Below are 18,776 nucleotides of genomic sequence, written 5' to 3'. Positions count from 1 at the left end.
AAAAAGACTTTATTTAAGATATGAATTTTGGGGAAGCTTGTCAAAAATATAAACAGTCAAAGCAAACAGAGCATTAACAGTCCAAAAAGCCTGAATTGAGAGCCGTCAGTCTTTTGAACACAGGAAATTAACAGTTTTTTTTTCTTTCTGTCTTTTAGGTAGACTTACCCAAACGTAAAGAAAAATCTTTTGTAACCTCTTTATCAAGTTTAAGCAAATTATCCTTTCGAGAGACAAAAGACCAAATTTTAATTTTGTACCAGCTTACTTCTGATATTAAAACTCCTTTATTTAATTAAATTTATTTTAATGTTAGCCAACTTGACCATGCATATAACTTTTCTTCCAGAATTCCTCTTTCACAAACCTACAACTTTCTTTTACATTCAGAATTTGTCCCATGTCTTTCTTTTCCCTCCTAGTACTTGAGGACAAATTTATCTTTCTTAATCAATCAAACAAAATATTTCCATTTTTTGTACCTTCTTTATGCATCTTACTTTCCTTGTACAGACATATTTTTCTTAATTTTTTAGTAGCTTCAATCACATATATTAATTAGAAATTTTAACCTTTAGAAACCTTAATTTGTAAGTAATGTGGGAGATCAAAATTTGGCCACCCTGAAATATATCTCTTTACCTTGATTGTTTTCTCTAAAAGACGTTTGACCTCCCCCACTAACTGCCTAAAGAATTTGACATGGTGGCTCCTTCCTGGAACAGATCTTCCATCTGATGGCTGTAATATAATGTAAAATAGATGTTACAATAGGAAAGGCACCAACAAGCCCATCTTATCAGAAATTCTGTCTCTCTGGCCACATTCTCTGGATGGCCCTGCGAGGAGTTGCCAGACAAACATTTACATTTATAAGGGAAATCTCCATTTGTAAAGGTATCTCCCTCTCTGTCTTGGGAAGAGGGGGGATGAGCTCATTTCTAGTGACTTATCAATGTGGAAGGTGATGACTTAAATCTGCATAATAACCTTACTCTTGTTTACTGTGCTTTAGTGGTAATCTCCTGTAACTGACTCCCCCCCCAACATCCTCTGTCATTAGCTAAACATGGTATTTAAGACGAAAATTTCTGCTATTGTGTTGAGAAACGCAGTGTCCCTGCTTTCTCCCATGTATACATGTTATTAAACTTGGTATTATTTTCTCCTGCTAACCTGTCTTGTTGATTATTTGGCCAGCCAGAAGAACCTTAAGGGAAAGGGCAGAGGGAGATTCTCCCTCTTCCCCCGACAGTTTTGGCGAGCCAGGCAGGAGAAGCACTGGCTGGTAAGTTGCCTTCTCTGGTTGGAAGACCTGCCTTCTCCCTGGACTACTGCAGATGATGAGATACGGGAACGCCTGACGAAAGCCGGCAAAAGGTAAGACTTCTTACCACGTCAGCCTCCTGGAATCTCTATCTGCGGAGCCCGGCGGAAGGAAATGGTGAGAATTTTTTTCTCTTTCTAAATTTAGATTGGCAGGAGAAAATATTTGGGAAACTAGTTTCTTGGGCTTTTAGTGACTCTTGGTTTAAATTTGGAAGAGTACTCTTGGTTTTTGATCTTGATCCCTTTTCCTCCCAGAGATAGTCTCTGTTTTTCTCTTTTGTCTGTGTCTTTTGTCATAAGAAGGAAATACCATAGGGTAGGACGCAGGCATAGGCCCTACAAGCCTGCTGTCCGGGCCGGCCCCACAGACTGGTGAGTTTGCGGGTCTCACCAGACCGGCGTCTACAAACTTTGCTGTGGGTTATTATGCACACGAAGTGAATGTCATTGCCAAGGGCATCTTGGAAGCCAAAAAGGCCGCAAATTTAAGTGGGCGCGGGTCGAGCAGTTAAGAGCCATTAGGGCGCTCGCCACTTTCAGAAGACTCCCGTGTCAGGATAAGTTGGGTCACGGAACGGGGTAGATGACACAGGTCCCCCGCCAACTGCAAGAAAATGTCCGTGCAACGACGAGGTACTCTGTAAAAGCACACAGTCCCCAACCCCGCGGCACCTCCCCCCCAGGTATTATTCTGGCTCCAAGAGACCTAAGGCGTGACTAAAGCTGTCATTGTGCACAGAAAAAAAAAAAAAACCGGATGAGGTTTTTCCTTCTGTCTTGTTCTGTGTCCTGAGAAAACTTGGCTTTGTGACCAGTGAGAATATTCTCCTTGGTCTCCACCATACGGAAGGTGCATTTACCGGGGTGCACCTTGGTGGCCAGTCGAGTAGACTGGGGTTCCGAACTGTCTCTTTGTCCGGCTGTGCCAAGTTCTCAGGGGAGTTTGTCATAAAAGGGCCCAGTCCATAAGGGCTTTTGTCGTCTTAACCTTCGTTGCTTGTTAGTGCTGGAAAAATCCCATTCCAGTATCGCCCGCCCGGTGTCACAGATTAGCGGGTCTGTGACTGGAGGCGTCCCACACTATTGTGGGAGACCGGAGACATCCTTACCGCCTGTGCAATGAAGGTCTTTACTGTCTCTGAATATCTTTGGGAGTGAATTTTGTGGATCACGGGGGCTACATCATCTGCGCCCTCACCAGGGATGCCTCTTGCATCCATGGTAGATTTATTCTAAGCGTGGAAAGTTACCTCCGGGTCTTTCCTTAAAAAGGCTTATTGGTTCGAGTCACTATTGGAATAAATATACAAATGAAGATCCTACTCGTCAATGGCCAGACGACGGATCCTTTGAATTGGAAAAACTTCTAAATTGGGGAAAAAAAATGTTTTGAGAGCTCTCACATAATTGCTTAATTGGTACCTAAGAATTAAGGCCAGAAAAAGGAAGGGAAAAAATTTGACTAGTCTTAAGACCTTGACTCAGGTTACAATTAAATTGAAAACATGTAAAAGTGTAAGTGTTGATAAGATTATAAAGGTTGGAATGTTTGAGCTAATTTTATACAAAGAGGTTACATCAACTTTGCCTGAGTATGTTTTAAAATGTCTGACTGGGAATGCTTCTCTTGTCCAAAGTTAGAAGACCAAGACCTATTGATAAAAATCTTAATGATAATTATGTTTAAAGGTATAAGAAGTGATAAAAATTGCATGAAATTTTGTAAGAAAAAAAAACCTGATGTTATTTCTATTACAGAACTGGTTAACAAAAATAGTAATTTAAATGATGGCTAATTTTATCTGAAGTCTTATGAAGTCTTGTAGGCAATCTAAATAATTATTGGAAACAAGTAAATAGTTGTGAAAAAGATAAATGTTAGATGAACTTTAAGCAATAATTATGTGTTATGTTGGTTACAGCTTCCAAACTCTTTTTGGTGACTTAAAACTTTAGAGTTTTGCTAAAATTTATGATAAAAATTCACTGAGTATCATCATTTCCAAATAACATAAGATATTAGACATTGATTGCTAAATGTACGTTTGTCTACTTTTGGCTTTTCATTACAGGAAAACTAAAAGATGTTTTGGCTCTATTGGTAAACATGTGTTTTATTAAAAGATTATACTATAAAGTAACATGTTTCTAGAAGTTATGAAGTGTTTATAAATTTTCCAAGCCACAAGATACTAATGTAAAAGATGTTTATAATTGTTTACTTAGTTTTTACTTAGAAATTAAGGTTTCTAGAGGTTAAAATTTCTAATTAATATATGTGATTGAATTAAGAATTTTTCTTAAAAGATTAACAGAAATATGTCTGTGTGCAAGGAAAGTAAGATGTATAAAGGTACAAAGAATGGAAATGTTTTGTTTGGTCGATTAAGAAAGATAAAGTTGTCCTCAAGTACTAGGAGGGAAAAGAAAGACATGGGACAAATTCTGCATGTAAAAAGAAAGTTATAGAAGGTTTGTGGAAGAGGAATTCTGGAAAAGGAGTTTTTGCATGGTCAAGTTGGCTAAGATTGAAATGAATTTAATTAAGTAAATGAGTTTTAATAGCAGAAGTAAGCTGGTGCAAAATTGAAATTTCTCGTAAAAGGATAATTTGCTTAAACTTGATAAAGAGGTTACAAAAGATTTTTCTTTACCTTTGAGTAAGTCTACCTAAAAAAAAAAAAAACCGTTAAAATAATTTCCTATGTTCAAAAGACTGAAGTCTCTCTATTAAGGCTTTTTGGACTGTTAATGCTATGTTTGCTTTGACTGTTTATATTTTTGACAAGCTCCCCCAAAATTCATATCTTAAAGTCTTTTTTTTAACTTTTATTTCTTTGAGAATTTTCAAAGGGCCCTGGAACTTCTCAAAGAAATTTGCTCTCTTCCTATAAGGGGAAAGATACTAAACTTATTAGGCTTATTCAATATGTTCAATTACATGGAAAGCATTGTCAGACCAGTGATGATAAGCCTGCTTAGGTGCTATTATGTGGGCAAATGTTATTGACATAGGTGTTTTAAAATTGTATAACATTACTGAAATTATGATCTGTCCTGGTTATCAGTCATAATTCTGGTTATTATCATTTTAAAGTGTTGTATGTCACAAAATTAACCAAATTTCCTTGTCAATTGCCATTTTGAGGTCTTGTTGTTTACAGACTTATTTCTTTGCTCTAATGCTTTTGCAAATTGTTTCGACGTCAGAAAAATTCATGGAAAGGACTCTGACATTTACACTGGAGTACAGGTTTCTGACAAACTTTCTGATCATAAAACTGAACTGGGTAAAAAATTATAGAAATCTGATGGAGAGACTGATAACTTCATGAAGCTGCTAACAAAAAGATTGGGATCAAGAATGGATTACACAGGACTGAACCAACTGATAAGGATGATTATAATTTTTATGATTTTTCATTTGAAGTATTGCTGAATTTTTAATGTTTTGTTTTTTCAGATTTAAGGAAAACTTTTTCTCTTTTCTCCTGAGCTAGCTATGATATATAGCAATTTGGTAAATGATACTTTTGTAAGTAAAATTAAAATATTTATCTTTTTCTCTCTACCTGATCCCTCCAGGATTTGGAAACTCTTAGTGAGTAAATATTGTTGTTTTTCATGGCAATATAGTTATTTGCATAAGTTCAATAAGAATCTGTTCTCCTTATAACAGGACACAATTGGAAACACTGGGTCTATTACCAAGGTTGTGACTGGAACATCATATTTGCAATATAACCATACAGCTTTTGAGGAATGAAGATTGGACTTTATGGAATAAAGCCACGTGGAAATATTGGCCTGGTACCTTTATGTTCCAAGCAGCACTTACCAGGATAAGTAAAGAATGTCACTTATCTGGCAGGTACAAGGAACCTCAAAATATTTTGGGGGAACCTCGGAAGAGAGGAATTCACCCAAATCTGTAGGTATTGCAGGCAACGTCTGATGATAAAATCCTTGCATCCTTATTAGTTTATTCAGTCCTGTGTAATCCATTCTTGATACCACTCTTTTTGTTAGCGGCTTTATGAAGTCATCAGTTTCTCCATCGGATTTCTGTAATATTTTACCAAGTTCAGTTTTATGATCAGAAAGTTTGTCAGAAACCTGTACTCCAGTGTAAATGTCAGAGTCCTTTCCATGAATTTTTCTGAAGTCGAAACATTTTGCAAAAGCATTAGAGCAAAGAAATAAGTCTGTAAACAACAAGACCTCAAAATGGCAATTGACAAGGAAATTTGGTTAATTTTGTGACATACAACACTTTAAAATAATAATAACCAGAATTATGACTGATAATCAGGACAGATCAGAATTTCAGTAATGTTATACAATTTTAAAACACCTATATCAATAACATTTGCCCACATAATAGCACCTAAGCAGGCTTATCATCACTTGTCTGACAATGCTTTCCATGTAATTGAACATATTGAATAAGCCTAATAAGTCTAGTATCTTTCCCCTTATAGGAAGAGAGCAAATTTCTTTGAGAAGTTCCAGGGCCCTTTGAAAATTCTCAAAGAAATAAAAGTTAAAAAAAGACTTTAAGATATGAATTTTGGGGGAGCTTGTCAAAAATATAAACAGTCAAAGCAAACATAGCATTAACAGTCCAAAAAGCCTTAATAGAGAGACCTCAGTCTTTTGAACGTAGGAAATTATTTTAACAGTTTTTTTTTTTTTTTCTCTGTCTTTTAGGTAGACTTACTCAAAGGTAAAGAAAAATCTTTTATAACCTCTTTATCAAGTTCAAGCAAATTATCCTTTTAAGAGACAGAAGACCAAATTTTAATTTTGCACCAGCTTATTTCTGCTATTAAAACTCATTTACTTAATTAAATTCATTTCAATCTTAGCCAACTTGACCATGCATAAAACTCCTTTTCCAGAATTCTTCTTCCACAAACCTTCTATAACTTTCCTTTTACATTCAGAATTTGTCCCATGTCTTTCTTTTCCCTCCTAGTACTTGAGGACAAATTTATCTTTCTTAACCAAACAAAATATTTCCATTCTTTGTACCTTTATACATCTTACTTTCCTTGTACACAGACATATTTTTCTTAATTTTTAGTAGCTTCAATCACATATACTAATTAGGAATTTTACCCCTTAGAAACCTTAATTTGTAAGTAAAAACTAAGTAAACAATTGTAAACTTTCTTTTACATTAGTATCTTGTGGCTTGGAAAATTTATAAACACTTCATAACTTCTAGAAATATGTTACTTTATAGTATAATCTTTTAATAAAACACATGTTTACCAATAGACCCAAAACACCTTTTAGTTTTCCTGTAATGAAAAGCCAAAAGTAGACAAATGTACATTTAGCAATCAATGTCTAATATCTTATCTTATTTGGAAATGATGATAAAACTTAGCAAAACTCTCAAGTTTTAAGTCACCAAAGAGTTTGGAAGCTGTAACCAACATAACACATAATTATTGCTTAAAGTTCATCTAACATTTATCTTTTTCACAACTATTTACTTGTTTCCAATAATTATTTAGATTGCCTACAAGACTTCATAAGACTTCAGATAAAATTAGCCATCATTTAAATTACTATTTTTGTTAACCAGTTCTGTAATAGAAATAACATCAGGTTTTTTTTTCTTACAAAATTTCATGCAATTTTTATCACTTCTTATACCTTTAAACATAATTATCATTAAGATTTTTATCAATAGGTCTTGGTCTTCTAACTTTGGACAAGAGAAGCATTCCCAGTCAGACATTTTAAAACATACTCAGGCAAAGTTGATGTAACCTCTTTGTATAAAATTAGCTCAAACATTCCAACCTTTATAATCTTATCAACACTTACACTTTTACATGTTTTCAATTTAATTGTAACCTGAGTCAAGGTCTTAAGACTAGTCAAATTTTTTCCCTTCCTTTTTCTGGCCTTAATTCTTGGGTACCAATTAAGCAATTATGTGAGAGCTCTCAAAACATTTTTTTTTTTTCCCCAATTTAGAAGTTTTTCCAATTCAAAGGATCCGTCGTCTGGCCATTGACGAGTAGGATCTTTATTTGTATTCCAATAGTGACTCGAACCAATACTAAATCTTCCATGGACGCAAGAGGCGTCCCTGGTGAGGGCGCAGATGATGTAGCCCCCATGATCCACAGAATTCACTCCCAAAGATATTCAGAGACAGTAAAGACCTTCGTTGCACAGGCGGTAAGGATAAAAGGGTGTCTCCGGTCTCCCACAATAGTGTGGGACGCCTCCGTCACAGACCCGCTAATCTGTGACACCGGGCGGGCGATACTGGAATGGGATTTTTCCAGCACTAACAAGCAACGAAGGTTAAGACGACAAAAGCCCTTATGGACTGGGCCCTTTATGACAAACTCCCCTGAGAACTTGGCACAGCCGGACAAAGAGACAGTTCGGAACCCCAGTCTACTCGACTGGCCACCAAGGTGCACCCCGGTAAATGCACCTTCCGTATGGTGGAGACCAAGGAGAATATTCTCACTGGTCACAAAGCCAAGTTTTCAGGACACAGAACAAGACAGAGATTATTCTGGGAGGAAAAGGGATCAAGATCAAAACCAAGAGTACTCTACCAAATTTAAACCAAGAGTCACTAAAAGCCCAAGAAACTAGTTTCCCAAATATTTTCTCCTGCCAATCTAAATTTAGAAAGAGAAAAAAATTCTCACCATTTCCTTCCGCCGGGCTCCGCAGATAGATTCCGGGAGGCTGACGTGGTAAGAAATCTTACCTTTTGCCGGCTTTCGTCAGGCGTTCCCGTATCTCATCATCTGCAGTAGTCCAGGGAGAAGGCAGGTCTTCCAACCAGAGAAGGCAACTTACCAGCCAGTGCTTCTCCTGGCTGGCTCGCCAAAACTGTCGGGGGAGAGGGAGAATCTCCCTCTGCCCTTTCCCTTAAGGTTCTTCTGGCTGGCCAAATAATCAACAAGACAGGTAAGCAGGAGAAAATAATACCAAGTTTAATAACATGTATACATGGGAGAAAGCAGGGACACTGCGTTTCTCAACACAATAGCAGAAATTCTCGTCTTAAATATCATTTTCAGCCAATGACAAAGGAGGATTTTGGGGGTGGGGGAGTCAATTACAGGAGATTACCATTAAAGCACTGTAAACAAGAGTAAGGTTATTATGCAGATTTAAGTCCTCACCTTCCACATTTGATAAGTTTCTAGAAATGAGGTCATCCCCCCTCTTCCCAAGACAGAGAGGGAGATACCTTTACAAATGGAGATTTCCCTTATAAATGTAAATGATTGTCTGGCAACTCCTCGCAGGGCCATCCAAAAAATGTGGCCAGAGAGACAGGACTCCCGATAAGATGGGCTTGTTGGTGCCTTTCCTATTGTAACATCTATTTTACATTATATTACAGCCATCAGATGGAAGATCTGTTCCAGGAAGGAGCCACCATGTCAAATTCTTTAGGCAGTTAGTGGGGGAGGTCAAACGTCTTTTAGAGAAAACAATCAAGGTAAAGAGATATATTTCAGGGTGGCCAAATTTTGATCTCCCACAGTCCCGCCTTTGAAACTAAAAGTTTCACAGTCCTTTTGAAACTTAAAGAAGTTTCATAGTCCAGAAGCTGTGTTGGTAGATTGTTTCATCTCACTGAACACATTTCTTAGTCCTGATAATAGATCAGTTCAATTAAGTTCCTTTTGGAAGGTAGGTGGTGATGCAGGTGGGCTCTCAAGGTCACGCCTATATTATGGAAGCAAGCAATCAAGTATTTAATAGAAGCATTTCTATGTAAACAAAAGAAAAACAAGGTTAATGGTTGGAGCAAGTTGTAAAGCAGTTTCTGAGTTAGAGGACAGCCAGTTAAGGTTTTATAGGTCAGCGTCAAAGCATCTTTTGCAGTTTAAAATGTCTCAGATGGTGTCGTCAGGTCATCTCAAGTTTATATCAAGTCCATCAGCTTCAGTTTGTAAGGCTTTAGGAAAAAGGGCAGGTTCAGTTTTCAGTGATTTCAAATGAAAATGATGGAAAAAAATCAAAAACGTTAGTTTGGACATCTGTAGCCAGATATTTCAGGAGACTAGAAGAAATCAGGATCCAGTCCAGTCAACAGATATAAAACAAAAACCTCAAAAGACAACAAAACTAGGATCTAATATCCACAAATGTATACTATAGTTTTTACTGAAATATAATTTTTCTCTAAAATCACCCTCATTTTTATTAAGATAGCAAAATTAAAACTAGTTTGCAAAATAAGTCTAGTTCCAATAGAGTTGGCTCAATTATTTACATAAGTACAGCAAGAATAGCAGTTGATCACATAGGCTCTTTTAAATCTGCTTTGCTGGAACTTTTTATAAGGAATCTCAGATTGAACTTTAAAGGTCTCTCGAGGCCAGGAATGCCAAGCCAAGGATTTTATCATCAGACGTTGCCTGCAATACCTACAGATTTGGGTGAATTCCTCTCTTCCGAGGTTCCCCCAAAATATTTCGAGGTTCCTTGTACCTGCCAGATAAGTGACATTCTTTACTTATCCTGGTAAGTGCTGCTTGGAACATAAAGGTACCAGGCCAATATTTCCACGTGGCTTTATTCCATAAAGTCCAATCTTTATTCCTCAAAAGCTGTATGGTTATATTGTAAATATGATGTTCCAGTCACAACCTTGGTAACAGACCCAGTGTTTCCAATTGTGTCCTGTTATAAGGAGAACAGATTCTTATTGAACTTATGCAAATAACTATATTGCCATGAAAAACAACAATATTTACTCACTAAGAGTTTCCAAATCCTGGAGGGATCAGATAGAGAGAAAAAGATAAATATTTCAATTTTACTTACAAAAAAAATATCATTTACTAAATTGCTGTAAGTCATAGCTATCTCGGGAGAAAAGAGAAAGTTTTCCTTAAATCTGAAAAAACAAAACATTAAAAATTCAGCAATACTTCAAATGAAAAATCATAAAAATTATAAGCATCCTTATTAGTTTATTCAGTCCTGTGTAATCCATTCTTGATACCACTCTTTTTGTTAGCGGCTTTATGAAGTCATCAGTTTCTCCATCGGATTTCTGTAATATTTTACCAAGTTCAGTTTTATGATCAGAAAGTTTGTCAGAAACCTGTACTCCAGTGTAAATGTCAGAGTCCTTTCCATGAATTTTTCTGAAGTCGAAACATTTTGCAAAAGCATTAGAGCAAAGAAATAAGTCTGTAAACAACAAGACCTCAAAATGGCAATTGACAAGGAAATTTGGTTAATTTTGTGACATACAACACTTTAAAATAATAATAACCAGAATTATGACTGATAATCAGGACAGATCAGAATTTCAGTAATGTTATACAATTTTAAAACACCTATATCAATAACATTTGCCCACATAATAGCACCTAAGCAGGCTTATCATCACTTGTCTGACAATGCTTTCCATGTAATTGAACATATTGAATAAGCCTAATAAGTCTAGTATCTTTCCCCTTATAGGAAGAGAGCAAATTTCTTTGAGAAGTTCCAGGGCCCTTTGAAAATTCTCAAAGAAATAAAAGTTAAAAAAAGACTTTAAGATATGAATTTTGGGGGAGCTTGTCAAAAATATAAACAGTCAAAGCAAACATAGCATTAACAGTCCAAAAAGCCTTAATAGAGAGACCTCAGTCTTTTGAACGTAGGAAATTATTTTAACAGTTTTTTTTTTTTTTTCTCTGTCTTTTAGGTAGACTTACTCAAAGGTAAAGAAAAATCTTTTATAACCTCTTTATCAAGTTCAAGCAAATTATCCTTTTAAGAGACAGAAGACCAAATTTTAATTTTGCACCAGCTTATTTCTGCTATTAAAACTCATTTACTTAATTAAATTCATTTCAATCTTAGCCAACTTGACCATGCATAAAACTCCTTTTCCAGAATTCTTCTTCCACAAACCTTCTATAACTTTCCTTTTACATTCAGAATTTGTCCCATGTCTTTCTTTTCCCTCCTAGTACTTGAGGACAAATTTATCTTTCTTAACCAAACAAAATATTTCCATTCTTTGTACCTTTATACATCTTACTTTCCTTGTACACAGACATATTTTTCTTAATTTTTAGTAGCTTCAATCACATATACTAATTAGGAATTTTACCCCTTAGAAACCTTAATTTGTAAGTAAAAACTAAGTAAACAATTGTAAACTTTCTTTTACATTAGTATCTTGTGGCTTGGAAAATTTATAAACACTTCATAACTTCTAGAAATATGTTACTTTATAGTATAATCTTTTAATAAAACACATGTTTACCAATAGACCCAAAACACCTTTTAGTTTTCCTGTAATGAAAAGCCAAAAGTAGACAAATGTACATTTAGCAATCAATGTCTAATATCTTATCTTATTTGGAAATGATGATAAAACTTAGCAAAACTCTCAAGTTTTAAGTCACCAAAGAGTTTGGAAGCTGTAACCAACATAACACATAATTATTGCTTAAAGTTCATCTAACATTTATCTTTTTCACAACTATTTACTTGTTTCCAATAATTATTTAGATTGCCTACAAGACTTCATAAGACTTCAGATAAAATTAGCCATCATTTAAATTACTATTTTTGTTAACCAGTTCTGTAATAGAAATAACATCAGGTTTTTTTTTCTTACAAAATTTCATGCAATTTTTATCACTTCTTATACCTTTAAACATAATTATCATTAAGATTTTTATCAATAGGTCTTGGTCTTCTAACTTTGGACAAGAGAAGCATTCCCAGTCAGACATTTTAAAACATACTCAGGCAAAGTTGATGTAACCTCTTTGTATAAAATTAGCTCAAACATTCCAACCTTTATAATCTTATCAACACTTACACTTTTACATGTTTTCAATTTAATTGTAACCTGAGTCAAGGTCTTAAGACTAGTCAAATTTTTTCCCTTCCTTTTTCTGGCCTTAATTCTTGGGTACCAATTAAGCAATTATGTGAGAGCTCTCAAAACATTTTTTTTTTTTCCCCAATTTAGAAGTTTTTCCAATTCAAAGGATCCGTCGTCTGGCCATTGACGAGTAGGATCTTTATTTGTATTCCAATAGTGACTCGAACCAATACTAAATCTTCCATGGACGCAAGAGGCGTCCCTGGTGAGGGCGCAGATGATGTAGCCCCCATGATCCACAGAATTCACTCCCAAAGATATTCAGAGACAGTAAAGACCTTCGTTGCACAGGCGGTAAGGATAAAAGGGTGTCTCCGGTCTCCCACAATAGTGTGGGACGCCTCCGTCACAGACCCGCTAATCTGTGACACCGGGCGGGCGATACTGGAATGGGATTTTTCCAGCACTAACAAGCAACGAAGGTTAAGACGACAAAAGCCCTTATGGACTGGGCCCTTTATGACAAACTCCCCTGAGAACTTGGCACAGCCGGACAAAGAGACAGTTCGGAACCCCAGTCTACTCGACTGGCCACCAAGGTGCACCCCGGTAAATGCACCTTCCGTATGGTGGAGACCAAGGAGAATATTCTCACTGGTCACAAAGCCAAGTTTTCAGGACACAGAACAAGACAGAGATTATTCTGGGAGGAAAAGGGATCAAGATCAAAACCAAGAGTACTCTACCAAATTTAAACCAAGAGTCACTAAAAGCCCAAGAAACTAGTTTCCCAAATATTTTCTCCTGCCAATCTAAATTTAGAAAGAGAAAAAAATTCTCACCATTTCCTTCCGCCGGGCTCCGCAGATAGATTCCGGGAGGCTGACGTGGTAAGAAATCTTACCTTTTGCCGGCTTTCGTCAGGCGTTCCCGTATCTCATCATCTGCAGTAGTCCAGGGAGAAGGCAGGTCTTCCAACCAGAGAAGGCAACTTACCAGCCAGTGCTTCTCCTGGCTGGCTCGCCAAAACTGTCGGGGGAGAGGGAGAATCTCCCTCTGCCCTTTCCCTTAAGGTTCTTCTGGCTGGCCAAATAATCAACAAGACAGGTAAGCAGGAGAAAATAATACCAAGTTTAATAACATGTATACATGGGAGAAAGCAGGGACACTGCGTTTCTCAACACAATAGCAGAAATTCTCGTCTTAAATATCATTTTCAGCCAATGACAAAGGAGGATTTTGGGGGTGGGGGAGTCAATTACAGGAGATTACCATTAAAGCACTGTAAACAAGAGTAAGGTTATTATGCAGATTTAAGTCCTCACCTTCCACATTTGATAAGTTTCTAGAAATGAGGTCATCCCCCCTCTTCCCAAGACAGAGAGGGAGATACCTTTACAAATGGAGATTTCCCTTATAAATGTAAATGATTGTCTGGCAACTCCTCGCAGGGCCATCCAAAAAATGTGGCCAGAGAGACAGGACTCCCGATAAGATGGGCTTGTTGGTGCCTTTCCTATTGTAACATCTATTTTACATTATATTACAGCCATCAGATGGAAGATCTGTTCCAGGAAGGAGCCACCATGTCAAATTCTTTAGGCAGTTAGTGGGGGAGGTCAAACGTCTTTTAGAGAAAACAATCAAGGTAAAGAGATATATTTCAGGGTGGCCAAATTTTGATCTCCCACAGTCCCGCCTTTGAAACTAAAAGTTTCACAGTCCTTTTGAAACTTAAAGAAGTTTCATAGTCCAGAAGCTGTGTTGGTAGATTGTTTCATCTCACTGAACACATTTCTTAGTCCTGATAATAGATCAGTTCAATTAAGTTCCTTTTGGAAGGTAGGTGGTGATGCAGGTGGGCTCTCAAGGTCACGCCTATATTATGGAAGCAAGCAATCAAGTATTTAATAGAAGCATTTCTATGTAAACAAAAGAAAAACAAGGTTAATGGTTGGAGCAAGTTGTAAAGCAGTTTCTGAGTTAGAGGACAGCCAGTTAAGGTTTTATAGGTCAGCGTCAAAGCATCTTTTGCAGTTTAAAATGTCTCAGATGGTGTCGTCAGGTCATCTCAAGTTTATATCAAGTCCATCAGCTTCAGTTTGTAAGGCTTTAGGAAAAAGGGCAGGTTCAGTTTTCAGTGATTTCAAATGAAAATGATGGAAAAAAATCAAAAACGTTAGTTTGGACATCTGTAGCCAGATATTTCAGGAGACTAGAAGAAATCAGGATCCAGTCCAGTCAACAGATATAAAACAAAAACCTCAAAAGACAACAAAACTAGGATCTAATATCCACAAATGTATACTATAGTTTTTACTGAAATATAATTTTTCTCTAAAATCACCCTCATTTTTATTAAGATAGCAAAATTAAAACTAGTTTGCAAAATAAGTCTAGTTCCAATAGAGTTGGCTCAATTATTTACATAAGTACAGCAAGAATAGCAGTTGATCACATAGGCTCTTTTAAATCTGCTTTGCTGGAACTTTTTATAAGGAATCTCAGATTGAACTTTAAAGGTCTCTCGAGGCCAGGAATGCCAAGCCAAGGATTTTATCATCAGACGTTGCCTGCAATACCTACAGATTTGGGTGAATTCCTCTCTTCCGAGGTTCCCCCAAAATATTTCGAGGTTCCTTGTACCTGCCAGATAAGTGACATTCTTTACTTATCCTGGTAAGTGCTGCTTGGAACATAAAGGTACCAGGCCAATATTTCCACGTGGCTTTATTCCATAAAGTCCAATCTTTATTCCTCAAAAGCTGTATGGTTATATTGTAAATATGATGTTCCAGTCACAACCTTGGTAACAGACCCAGTGTTTCCAATTGTGTCCTGTTATAAGGAGAACAGATTCTTATTGAACTTATGCAAATAACTATATTGCCATGAAAAACAACAATATTTACTCACTAAGAGTTTCCAAATCCTGGAGGGATCAGATAGAGAGAAAAAGATAAATATTTCAATTTTACTTACAAAAAAAATATCATTTACTAAATTGCTGTAAGTCATAGCTATCTCGGGAGAAAAGAGAAAGTTTTCCTTAAATCTGAAAAAACAAAACATTAAAAATTCAGCAATACTTCAAATGAAAAATCATAAAAATTATAAGCATCCTTATTAGTTTATTCAGTCCTGTGTAATCCATTCTTGATACCACTCTTTTTGTTAGCGGCTTTATGAAGTCATCAGTTTCTCCATCGGATTTCTGTAATATTTTACCAAGTTCAGTTTTATGATCAGAAAGTTTGTCAGAAACCTGTACTCCAGTGTAAATGTCAGAGTCCTTTCCATGAATTTTTCTGAAGTCGAAACATTTTGCAAAAGCATTAGAGCAAAGAAATAAGTCTGTAAACAACAAGACCTCAAAATGGCAATTGACAAGGAAATTTGGTTAATTTTGTGACATACAACACTTTAAAATAATAATAACCAGAATTATGACTGATAATCAGGACAGATCAGAATTTCAGTAATGTTATACAATTTTAAAACACCTATATCAATAACATTTGCCCACATAATAGCACCTAAGCAGGCTTATCATCACTTGTCTGACAATGCTTTCCATGTAATTGAACATATTGAATAAGCCTAATAAGTCTAGTATCTTTCCCCTTATAGGAAGAGAGCAAATTTCTTTGAGAAGTTCCAGGGCCCTTTGAAAATTCTCAAAGAAATAAAAGTTAAAAAAAGACTTTAAGATATGAATTTTGGGGGAGCTTGTCAAAAATATAAACAGTCAAAGCAAACATAGCATTAACAGTCCAAAAAGCCTTAATAGAGAGACCTCAGTCTTTTGAACGTAGGAAATTATTTTAACAGTTTTTTTTTTTTTTTCTCTGTCTTTTAGGTAGACTTACTCAAAGGTAAAGAAAAATCTTTTATAACCTCTTTATCAAGTTCAAGCAAATTATCCTTTTAAGAGACAGAAGACCAAATTTTAATTTTGCACCAGCTTATTTCTGCTATTAAAACTCATTTACTTAATTAAATTCATTTCAATCTTAGCCAACTTGACCATGCATAAAACTCCTTTTCCAGAATTCTTCTTCCACAAACCTTCTATAACTTTCCTTTTACATTCAGAATTTGTCCCATGTCTTTCTTTTCCCTCCTAGTACTTGAGGACAAATTTATCTTTCTTAACCAAACAAAATATTTCCATTCTTTGTACCTTTATACATCTTACTTTCCTTGTACACAGACATATTTTTCTTAATTTTTAGTAGCTTCAATCACATATACTAATTAGGAATTTTACCCCTTAGAAACCTTAATTTGTAAGTAAAAACTAAGTAAACAATTGTAAACTTTCTTTTACATTAGTATCTTGTGGCTTGGAAAATTTATAAACACTTCATAACTTCTAGAAATATGTTACTTTATAGTATAATCTTTTAATAAAACACATGTTTACCAATAGACCCAAAACACCTTTTAGTTTTCCTGTAATGAAAAGCCAAAAGTAGACAAATGTACATTTAGCAATCAATGTCTAATATCTTATCTTATTTGGAAATGATGATAAAACTTAGCAAAACTCTCAAGTTTTAAGTCACCAAAGAGTTTGGAAGCTGTAACCAACATAACACATAATTATTGCTTAAAGTTCATCTAACATTTATCTTTTTCACAACTATTTACTTGTTTCCAATAATTATTTAGATTGCCTACAAGACTTCATAAGACTTCAGATAAAATTAGCCATCATTTAAATTACTATTTTTGTTAACCAGTTCTGTAATAGAAATAACATCAGGTTTTTTTTTCTTACAAAATTTCATGCAATTTTTATCACTTCTTATACCTTTAAACATAATTATCATTAAGATTTTTATCAATAGGTCTTGGTCTTCTAACTTTGGACAAGAGAAGCATTCCCAGTCAGACATTTTAAAACATACTCAGGCAAAGTTGATGTAACCTCTTTGTATAAAATTAGCTCAAACATTCCAACCTTTATAATCTTATCAACACTTACACTTTTACATGTTTTCAATTTAATTGTAACCTGAGTCAAGGTCTTAAGACTAGTCAAATTTTTTCCCTTCCTTTTTCTGGCCTTAATTCTTGGGTACCAATTAAGCAATTATGTGAGAGCTCTCAAAACATTTTTTTTTTTTCCCCAATTTAGAAGTTTTTCCAATTCAAAGGATCCGTCGTCTGGCCATTGACGAGTAGGATCTTTATTTGTATTCCAATAGTGACTCGAACCAATACTAAATCTTCCATGGACGCAAGAGGCGTCCCTGGTGAGGGCGCAGATGATGTAGCCCCCATGATCCACAGAATTCACTCCCAAAGATATTCAGAGACAGTAAAGACCTTCGTTGCACAGGCGGTAAGGATAAAAGGGTGTCTCCGGTCTCCCACAATAGTGTGGGACGCCTCCGTCACAGACCCGCTAATCTGTGACACCGGGCGGGCGATACTGGAATGGGATTTTTCCAGCACTAACAAGCAACGAAGGTTAAGACGACAAAAGCCCTTATGGACTGGGCCCTTTATGACAAACTCCCCTGAGAACTTGGCACAGCCGGACAAAGAGACAGTTCGGAACCCCAGTCTACTCGACTGGCCACCAAGGTGCACCCCGGTAAATGCACCTTCCGTATGGTGGAGACCAAGGAGAATATTCTCACTGGTCACAAAGCCAAGTTTTCAGGACACAGAACAAGACAGAGATTATTCTGGGAGGAAAAGGGATCAAGATCAAAACCAAGAGTACTCTACCAAATTTAAACCAAGAGTCACTAAAAGCCCAAGAAACTAGTTTCCCAAATATTTTCTCCTGCCAATCTAAATTTAGAAAGAGAAAAAAATTCTCACCATTTCCTTCCGCCGGGCTCCGCAGATAGATTCCGGGAGGCTGACGTGGTAAGAAATCTTACCTTTTGCCGGCTTTCGTCAGGCGTTCCCGTATCTCATCATCTGCAGTAGTCCAGGGAGAAGGCAGGTCTTCCAACCAGAGAAGGCAACTTACCAGCCAGTGCTTCTCCTGGCTGGCTCGCCAAAACTGTCGGGGGAGAGGGAGAATCTCCCTCTGCCCTTTCCCTTAAGGTTCTTCTGGCTGGCCAAATAATCAACAAGACAGGTAAGCAGGAGAAAATAATACCAAGTTTAATAACATGTATACATGGGAGAAAGCAGGGACACTGCGTTTCTCAACACAATAGCAGAAATTCTCGTCTTAAATATCATTTTCAGCCAATGACAAAGGAGGATTTTGGGGGTGGGGGAGTCAATTACAGGAGATTACCATTAAAGCACTGTAAACAAGAGTAAGGTTATTATGCAGATTTAAGTCCTCACCTTCCACATTTGATAAGTTTCTAGAAATGAGGTCATCCCCCCTCTTCCCAAGACAGAGAGGGAGATACCTTTACAAATGGAGATTTCCCTTATAAATGTAAATGATTGTCTGGCAACTCCTCGCAGGGCCATCCAAAAAATGTGGCCAGAGAGACAGGACTCCCGATAAGATGGGCTTGTTGGTGCCTTTCCTATTGTAACATCTATTTTACATTATATTACAGCCATCAGATGGAAGATCTGTTCCAGGAAGGAGCCACCATGTCAAATTCTTTAGGCAGTT

At 36.4% G+C, this 18,776-nt stretch overlaps 2 long non-coding RNA genes across 2 annotated transcripts; both read right to left on the bottom strand.

Moving 5' to 3' along the window:
- Nucleotides 1-9,059: 9,059 nt before the first annotated feature.
- On the bottom strand, nucleotides 9,060-13,148 carry LOC131402555 (uncharacterized). Its single transcript, XR_009218766.1, has 2 exons — nucleotides 13,077-13,148; nucleotides 9,060-9,286 (listed from the first exon to the last, which is right to left on the bottom strand). It is a non-coding gene; the product is annotated as an uncharacterized LOC131402555 (long non-coding RNA).
- A 907-nt stretch (nucleotides 13,149-14,055) lies between these two features.
- On the bottom strand, nucleotides 14,056-18,144 carry LOC131402554 (uncharacterized). The gene is made up of 2 exons (XR_009218765.1): nucleotides 18,073-18,144; nucleotides 14,056-14,282 (listed from the first exon to the last, which is right to left on the bottom strand). It is a non-coding gene; the product is annotated as an uncharacterized LOC131402554 (long non-coding RNA).
- Between the last annotated feature and the right edge of the window lie 632 nt (nucleotides 18,145-18,776).

The sequence above is a fragment of the Diceros bicornis genome, unplaced genomic scaffold (assembly GCF_020826845.1).
Source record: "Diceros bicornis minor isolate mBicDic1 unplaced genomic scaffold, mDicBic1.mat.cur scaffold_156_ctg1, whole genome shotgun sequence".
NCBI lineage: Eukaryota > Metazoa > Chordata > Mammalia > Perissodactyla > Rhinocerotidae > Diceros > Diceros bicornis.
The sequence above is the reverse complement of the archived record's forward strand: the minus strand, read 5'-3'. Positions and strand labels throughout refer to the sequence as shown.